Here is a 10,048-nt window from a genome sequence, read left to right as displayed (position 1 = left end):
GTCATAATTATCTGATCTCCTTGGATCTGTGGGAAAGTATTTTATACTAAAAAATCATTTTTAAAATGTGGTTTGATTAATGATCTGTTTTCTAGTTCAGTATTCTACTAGGGAACATATTTTTAAGGAAAGAACAGTTATGGTTTTGTAAGAAATTTTACATACATTTTTAAAAAGCCCAAAATCATTTACAATTTTATTTCTGGCCAGAGGCTTTGATTAGTTTTTTTTTTTATTAAGTCTCCATATTAGCAAGGCTGAACTCTGTACGTTATGAATTTGCTTAAAGATATTCTTTTAATTATTCAAAATGTACTTAAAGTTAATTATAATAATTAAGATAGAATTTATTTAATAGCTTTCAAGTAGACTTTCAAGACTTAGAAAATATCATTGCCCTCTAGATTTTATTAAGAAAGTCCTGAGCTCTTCTTAATTACACATTATAGAGAGCAAGCATTTTCCTATACATAATTTGGAAAGTGCACACTGAGCACATCTGTGCATTTGAGAAAGCAGGCTTTCTTATGCTGCCAGGAGCAAAAAGTAGAGGTGATAAATGCAAATTATGTTTCAAGATTGCTTATAGCCTGACAAGATGCCATCATATGCAAAGCTATGAACTTTGCTTCTATTAAGAGGCAGCATAAATGTAATCAACCTTCTGTGAGCTGTTTGAAGCCTAACAAGGCAGACAGAATCCTCTTAAATATGAGACTGGTGTATAATACTGTCTTTATGGTCAATATTGCTGAGGGTTTGCTGGGTGAACCTTTTCCATTCACATGAAAGCATTTATTTAAATACATTTTCCTTTGTTATTGCTGTTTAGTTTTCAGCCATTAAATGTTGTGAATATGAAGCCTTAAATTGAACTTATTCCTTATGGATAGTTTATTATTTTTGTCTGCAGTTTGCGTAGTTTTTTCCTGTAGTGATCTGGTTACAGTACAAACATGTATCTTCTGTATCATCTACAGGAGTGCTTTGAGCATCAATTTTGTTTTCTCTTAACTGATAATAGTTTGCTGTATGTAAAATAAATCAGTAAAGGTAATTGTCTTTTAAATTAGGGGTACTGTGTAAGGCAATGATGGGTCATACATGGAGCATGTTTATTGGGCTTCTCATGGATATGTCACTGTGTCATACCTAGTTATTTATAAAAAGGAACTTTATCATTATGATTCTCTGTCCCACATATTATAAACAGATCTCAAATATTCATCTGTTTCAAGGGAGTGGAAAAAGTATTTCAAGGATTTTTGGCCTCTATATTAAAATAGATTTTCCTATTTTAGAAAGTCCCCTTCAAAGGTAATTTCTCCAAAGATTCTGGAATGTAACAAGTATAAATCAGAGTATTGTCTTAAAACCTTACCCAGTGAATTAACTCAATGAATTAACACCTTTATAAACAAAACCACAATACATTAAAAAACAAACTAACAAACAGAAATGTAGCCCAGTGAATTAATTGATTTTGCCAGGTGACTTTAACTAGTTGCTTTTTCTGCCCAAATCATCCTGAACATATTTAGTCACCCTGTAATTATTTAGGAATTTAAAGCAGAAGATTTTAAAGTTTTATATTCTTGCGATACATACACTGACATTTTATGATTAACACATTTATGGTTCGTTTCCTTTGATATACTTAAAAAAAAGCTTATAGTTAAGCTTTTCTACTTCAAGTGAAACTTTGACTTACCGTTTTGTATCCATATTTATAACGTGCCCCTTATTGTTTCTAGGTATTGATATACTTTAATTAAAATAATACATTTACTATTTCTCCCATTAATATCTTTAATTCTTTGAGGTTATTTGTTTTAAAAGACAACAATTATTTGCTGTCAAATCCTGGATTAAACAAATCTGTTGGCAAAACACAAAATTATACATTTTGGAATATAAATTAGTTTAAGGTCTGTGGAAATTTGATCCTCCAGCCACCTCAAGAAGTGAAAAGCTAAAGTCAGATCTTGTAATTGGAATTACTGTGGATAAATTGGCAGTGAAAATTCAATAGAATATTCTAGTAGTTTAAGTCAAGAGATACTGAATTACTCTCAGACTAAACTGAGATTTACTATCTTAGTAAAGCCTTCCCTGACCACCTTATTTCAAATTGCTCCCATCCCTAACACTTATATCTACCTTTCCTGTTTTATTTACTGTATATCCCTAATTATCCCCCAAATTATATATATATATATTATTATTATTATTTATTTATTTATTTATTTATTTTGCGGTACATGGGCCTCTCACTGTTGTGGCCTCTCCCGTTGCGGAGCACAGGCTCCGGACGCGCAGGCTCAGCGCGTCAGTTTTGTCAACAGTTTTGTTTTGCCTGGCATCCTAGAGGGTGGATTTCCAGCAAGTTTTTCCATATCTCTGCCATTCAGTGAGCCATAGCTTCACTCTGCAACAAGATCCAGATTTCAACCCTGGGAGTCTTCTTCCTTGAACACTCATCCCCAGGGGTGGTGGCTGCTCTTTATATCTGCTATTCCTATGTTGTTTACTTCCTCCTTTCTTACCAATCCCTCATTACTCCAATCCTATTATGGTTAATAAACTTTTATATCAAGCTTTTCTGGCCCAAGTTATTGTGTGGTTTATCTCTCCTGATGGACCCAGACTGTCTAGCCTATAACTTACAGTCACATTTTTTAATATTTGTCCTTGTGGAGTGTTTCTGATAGCAGGTCAAGCTATGTTACAACCATACAGATTATGTAATAAAAGCTGAAATGGCAAGTAATGTTGTCGGTAATTTTTTGAGAGTCTAATTCTATCAATATAAACAGTGTTCAGTGTAAAGTATAAACACAATGACCTGATTTTGTTAATACTTCTTGTCTACAGAGTGATGAATTCTTCAAAGTTGAAAAAAAAGCACACAAATAGTGCAATTTGCTATTGTTCTTATGTTTTCACCCACTCTTCCCATTTGTATATCATACCAGCAGGAGAGGAAATTGCTTTCTTTGCTTGCGAGGAGTTCCCACTCCCCTCTTTCCACAGTTCAGTTATTCTACTAAATTTGTGAATCTACTTAATAATAGTTGTAATTAGTGCTAATGCAACTTCATGAACTCTGGGGGGTAAATGAAGACAGCTAATGTCTCACCACTAGAGATTTGTTTATATTTACCTCTTATAAAAGCAAATGCAAGCTTTTATAAGTGCTCACAAACAAAAAGTTCCCTATATTTTCCCCAGGATTGGCATACAGCTTGCTGTGTATAATTTATAGCATTCTCCCTTTCCCCTTTAAAAAATCTGGTATAATAATTGCCTATCTTCAGTTTTATGACACTCTAACAGCATGTCTTAAATATGACTGATCTTGCTTTGGGAATATCATTAGCAGTTTTTCTCAGTATTTCTCAGTATTTCTTCAACGCATAAAAAGAACTTTTTTTCACACTCAGGGGCTCCCCTGAAGGCTCTACTTTTTTATGCAACAACTATTTTTTTTTTAGCATCTTTATTGGAGTATAACTGCTTTACAATGGTGTGTTAGTTTCTGCTGTATAACAAAGTGAATCAGCTATACATATACATATGTATATGTATGTATAGCTCCCTCTTGCTTCTCCCTCCCACCCTCCCTATCCCACACCTCTAGGTGGTCACAAATATGCAACAACTATTTATTGATCATCTGCTACATGTCAGACACTGTGCTAGGTGCTGGGGATATGAGGATAAGCAAAACAGTCAAAAATCCCTGCCCCCATGGATCTTGCATTCAAAGTAACACCACTGTGTAATAACCAAACATATCTGCATTGCTCTCTCAGTCTTCTGCTGGTTAGGTTTTCCCCCGTTTTAAAATGTCTGAACCACGGAGGTCTTTCTTAGGAGAGATGGGCAAATGACCAAGGGCAGAGTTTTCTAAGGATCTCCCAACACGACTGCTCCTGGTCCTACTGAAGTAAATAGCAGCCGTAAGAAGAAGTACAAAAACTCCTCCTCACTAGCATCTACCTACAATGATAACATTAACAATAAATCCCAAAGTTTAAAGAAAACAATTTCCTAGAAATCACTAGAAAAAATGTTGTCTACAGATACCAATTGCGTATTCCTTTTGTTATAAGACAGAGTCCTAAAATCATATTTTAAAAACTTCCTTCCCCAACGTGCGGCCTATTTTTTTTGGTTTTCATCAAGCTACACACACACACACACACACACACACATATTCCTTTTATAAGCGATTTTCAAAAGACCTTTATTCTTTTTTTTCTTTTTGGCCGCACCACGCGGCATGTGGGATCTTAGTTCCCCAATCAGGGATAGAACCTGTGCCCCCTGCATTGGAAGCACAGAGTCTTAACCACTGGACCACCAGGGAAGTCCCAAAAGACCTTTATACTTTAAAAATATTAATCAAGCTGATATTTAAGGAAATAATTGATACTCTTTTCTGTTCTGTCAAGGTATAGGGTCCTTGGATGACCGTATCTGTATGGGTAAATTGTTAACTGTCCTCACAAGAAAGTTGAAAGAATTAGCAATTGAATGTTTATAAACTTTTTTGTTTCTTTGAAAGTTGTTGCAATTATTATTACAATAGGATTAAGTTGCAAATGTTGAAGAAGTTACAGTGATAGCACCTAGCTTAGTAGTGGGCACTTGATTTAAATTAAAAATTGATGTACATTTCCAAATGATGAGTAGCTTAGAAATGAAATTATCTCACTATATAGTCCATATCCTTGGAATAGGTTAAGCACTTATTTGTATTTCAAGAAGACTCTTTTTTTTTTTCAGTAAGTACTAATATATTCTACAATTCTCATTAATTCCAGACAAAAGAAGCATTCATTGAAACTTAAGAAGTAAATTTCCTTTTCAGTAGGGTTAAGAAATTGGGAAATCACTAGAATTCAATTCTGTGATCTCTTTCCATTCAGCAAGGATGGACAGCTGTGGACCTTGTTCACAAATAATACAACAAGCTGGCCAAATGCCACAAGTGTATGGCTCCTTGACATTGCAAATTCATGGTCAAGTTGAGGCTCAACTCCACTCAGACAGGTCAACGATTGGTCTTCCCATTGCACTACTTTGGTCAGAGGAACCTGGAGCAATTAAAGTCATTGTCTTTTATTATCTGTTAACTTTTTTTTTTTTTTTTTTTTTGCGGTACGCAGGCCTCTCACTGTTGTGGCCTCTCCCGTTGCGGAGCACAGGCTCCGGACGCGCAGGCTCAGCGGCCATGGCTCACAGGCCCAGCCGCTCCATGGCATGTGGGATCTTCCCGGACCGGGGCACGAACCCGTATCCCCTGCATCGGCAGGCGGACTCTCAACCACTGTGCTACTAGGGAAGCCCATATTATCTGTTAACTTGATATCATCTCTCCTAATCAATGGCTCTACAACTGAGCTGTATGAAAATGTGTTTTCTAAAACTGTATAGTGCTATACTAATAATATTATTATTTTGTTATTCTAAATTGGTCAGGAAAAACCTTTTAGTCATTCTGTACATACTTCGGAAACTTCTCTGCTTTTGTAAAATATATGTTGATAGCACAGGATGTGTTAGTCTTCCCCTGTAACACAGAACGTACCAGCCTCTCCTGATTCTGTAGCACAGAGTGTACTAGGTCTCTCCTAGCCCATAGCACAGGGTGTATCACCCTTCCCTCAGTCTGTAGCATGGAGTATTCTAATCCTCCCCCAGTCTATAGGATAGTCCCTTGAATTATCTTTACTTTAAATGATAAAGTGTTAAGTTGTATTATATAATTCATAGTTAATGAACATGCAGATATTCCAAACAACAAAAAAGTTTTTTGTTATTAGTGTTAGAATTTTATTTTCTCTTGTAATTTATAGAACCTCATACAGTGCAACCCAAAGTAGACTTAGAACTAATGCTCTTAACAAATGCTCTTAATAAATATTGGGCTTCTTAGGACTATTGGGTTATGCTTAGTACTACATACATACTATTTGAATGGATCTCAAGTAGGATAAACTGAAAGAAATACACACCAGGACACATCATAATTAATCTTCTGACAACTAAAGGCAAAGAAAAATCCTTGAAAGCAGACAGAGAAAACACCTTCGCTATAAAAGAAAAGCAATTTGAATGACAACAGATTTCTCTTCATAAGTCATGAAGGCCAGAAGGACATGGCATCATATTTTTCAAAAGCTGAAGGAGAAAAACTCTCAATCTCAAATCCCATACCCACCAAAAACATCCTCTAGGAATTAAGAGAAAATCAAGACATTCTCAGATGAATGAAAACTAAGAATTTTTGGCCAATTGAACTACCCTAAAAGATTGGCTTAAAATAATTTCTCTGAACAGAAACAAAATGATAAAAGAAGAAATCTCAGGAAAAAAGAATATGATAAAAACATGAGTGAATACAATAAACTTTCCTTCTCCTCTTGAGTTTCTACATTATATTTCATGGTCGAAGACAAAATTATATCAAAATCTGATATGCTTCTAAATATATGTAGAGAAACAATTATAAATGGGTGAGGGTAATAGCTACTTTTGCCTGATAAAATGGTGGACTTTACTGATTGATTTTCAAATGTTGAGCCAAGGCATAAAGGTTTCTATAGTTCATTTGAAATGGTAAATTATGTCAAAATTTAACACCCATTTAGCATACTCCCAGAAAAATAAGAAAAAGAGAAAACGTTCTCAACTTGATAAAGAGCAGCCATAAAAAAAAAAACCTATGGCTAACATTATACTTAATGGTGAAGGACTAAATGCCTTCCTGCTAAGATTGGTAGCAAGTCAAGGATATGCATTCTCACTATTTCTTCAACATATTGCTGCAATTTCTAGCCAGAGCAATAAATCAAAAAGAGAAAATTAAAGGTATACAGATCAGAGAGGAAGAAATAAAAGTGTTCCTTTTGCAGACAGCACTATTGTCTACATAGAAAGTTCCTAGGAATCTACAAAAATCTATAATTAATAAGTGAGTTCAGGAAGGTTGCAGGATACCAGATACATATAGTAAAGTCAATTATTTTTCTACATACTAGCAATGAACACTTGGTCACCAAAATTAAAAATACAATATTAGTTACAATCACTCCAGGGTGGGGAGAGAGAGAGAGAGGGAGGGTGATAGAGGAGAAATACTTAGTTGTAAATGTAACAAAACATGTATAGGACTTATATGCCCAAAACTATAGAATGCTGATGAAAGAAATCAAAGATCTAAATAGATGGAGAAATATACTCTCTTCGTGAATTGAAAACTCACCATAGTAAAGATGTCAATTGTCCCCAAGTTAATATACGTTTAATGCAATTCCTATCAAAATTCCAGCAAGAATTTATATAGATATAGATAAGATTATTCTAAAATGTATATGGAAAGGCAAAGAACAAGAATAGCTACAACAATTTTGAAAAAGAAGAATAAAGTATACTTTATATAAAGTACTAGCTATAGTAGTATTTATGGCATAGGTAAAAGACATTATACAGCTACAGTGATCAAGACTGTGTAATATTGGCAGAGAGACAGGCACATTGATCAATGGAACAGAATAGAGAACCCAGTACTATACTCATGCAAACACTCTAATTTTTAACACAAGTTCAAAAGCAATTCAAAGGAGGAAAGATAGCCTTTCAACAAATGCTGCTGGAGCAATTGGACATCTGTATTTCTGTAGGGAAAGAAAAAAAGACAAAGAACCTTGATGTAATCTCATACCTTCAACAAAAATTACCTCAAAATGGAGTATACACTTAAATGTAAAAGTATAAAACGTCTAGAAAAAAATAGGAGGACATATTTGCGCTCCAGGGCTAGGCAAAAAGTTCTTAGACTTGACACCAAACTCGTGATCCATAAAAGGAAAAATTTATAAATTGGACTTAATCAAAATTAAAAATTCTGCTCTATGAAAGCCCTTGTTAAGAGGATGAAAAGATGAGCTACAGAGTGGAAGAAAATATTTGCAAACCACATATCCAAAAGAAAAGACTAGTATATAGAACATATTAAAAACCTCTCAAAACCCAACAGTTAAAAATCCATTTAATTAGAAAATGGACAAAAGAGATATTTTACAGAAAAGGATACACATATGGCAAATAAGCACAGGATAAGATGTTCAACATCATTAGCCATCAAAGAAGTGCAAGTTAAAATCACAACCAGATATCACTACATACCTATCGGAATGGGGTTTTTTTGCTTGTTTTGTTTTTAGAAAATTGTTTCCATACCTTATTTTATTTTATATTTTATTATTTTTTGGCTGTGTTGGGTGTTCATTGCTGCGTGTGACCTTTCTCTAGTTGTGGCAATTGGGGGCTTGTCTTGTGGAGCATGGGCTCTAAGTGCGGGGCTTCCATAGTCGCAGCACGCGGGCTCAGTATTCGCAGCGCACGGGCTCTAGGACGCGTGGCCTTCAGCAGTTGTGGTGCGCGGGCTCTAGAGCACAGGCTCAGTAGTTGTGGCGCACATACTCTGTGGCATGTGGGATCTTCCCAGACCAGGGATCAAACCCGTGTCCCATTGATAGGCGGATTCTTAACCACTGCACCACCAGGGAAGTCCTTGGAATGGTTAAAATGAAAAATTGTGACCACACCAAATGTTGGTAGGGATGTGGAGAAACTGAATCACTTATATGTTGCTGGTAGGATTTTAAAATGGTACAGCCACTCTGGAAAACAGCTTGGCAGTTTCTTTAAAAAGTAACCATTCAACAACCATATGACCAAGTAACTGCAATCCTGGGCATTTTCCCCAGGAAACAGATGATGTATACTAATACAAAAACCTGTGAATTTTATTTGTAGTATCCCAAACTGTAAACAACCCAGATGTTCTTCCATGGAGGTATGTTTAACCAAACTGTGGTGCATACATACCATGGAATATTTATTACTCAGCAATAAAAAGGAACGAACTATTGATACTGCAAAAGCCTGGATGAACTCCAGAAAATTATGCTGAATGAAAAAGCCAATCCCCAAATATTAACACTGTGTTATTCCATTAATACAGCATTGTGATATGTTGTATTACATATGTATCTACAAAATTATAGAAATGGAGAATAGATTAGTGGTTGTCAGGGGTTAAGAAGGTGGTTGCAACAGAGGGGAAATGGGCGTGGTTATAAAAAGGCAACAGGAGAGATCCTTGTGAAAATAGAAATATCCCTTATCTTGATGTATCAATATTCAGTATCCTGGTTGTGACATTGTACTATATAGTTTGGCAAGATGGTACCATTTGGGGAAAGCCAGGTAAGGGGTATATAGCATCTCTCTGCATTATTTTTTACTTCTTGTGAATCTACAAACATCTCAAGATAACAAAGTTTAATTTAATAAAAACCTTAACAAAAACCTCCAAGTACCTGACTTCATGAAGCTTACAAGCAGGGGGGGTTAGATAATAATTTTAAAATTACAGAAGTATATAATTCAAATCATAACCTTGTCTAGTTATAAGGGAAAACTTTCCTGACTTTTGAGTGATGTTTGAGATCAGTGCTGAAAGATAAGTAAGAGTTAACTGAGCATGGGGGAGTGGGTTGTTGAAGATCTTCCAGAACTGAGGGAAGAACACATGTAAAGACGCAGGGGTGGGAAAGAGCATGACACATTGGAGTAATGAGAAGAAGGCTGAGAGGCTGGAGCGGTGAACAAGAGGATGTGAGATGGTGTCAGATGAGACTGAGTGGTTAGTCCAGATCAAGCAAAGGCTTGTGGGCAGTTTCAGGATTTTGGTCTTTTAGAGCAGTGGAAGAAATGGAAAGACTTTAAGCAGGAGAGCAATTTGCTCAGAATGTTATTTTTAAAGGATAACTCTAGCTGTGCTTTGGGGCGTGGATTAGGGAGGGGGAGTAAGACTAACCAGGAAGCTAATTCCAGGTATCAGATGGTAAAGCTGGGATTTGGTTAAAGCAGTAAAAGTGGAAAGAAGTGGATGCACTTGAAAGGTATTTAGGAGGTAGAATTCACAGGATTGGATTGCTGTTGTAAGGGGGTTTTAAAGACCATTTCAAGA

The sequence above is a fragment of the Monodon monoceros genome, unplaced genomic scaffold (assembly GCF_005190385.1).
Source record: "Monodon monoceros isolate NGI ecotype Baffin Bay Population unplaced genomic scaffold, NGI_Narwhal_1 Super_Scaffold_16, whole genome shotgun sequence".
Lineage (NCBI taxonomy): Eukaryota > Metazoa > Chordata > Mammalia > Artiodactyla > Monodontidae > Monodon > Monodon monoceros.
This window is presented reverse-complemented; position numbering follows the sequence as displayed.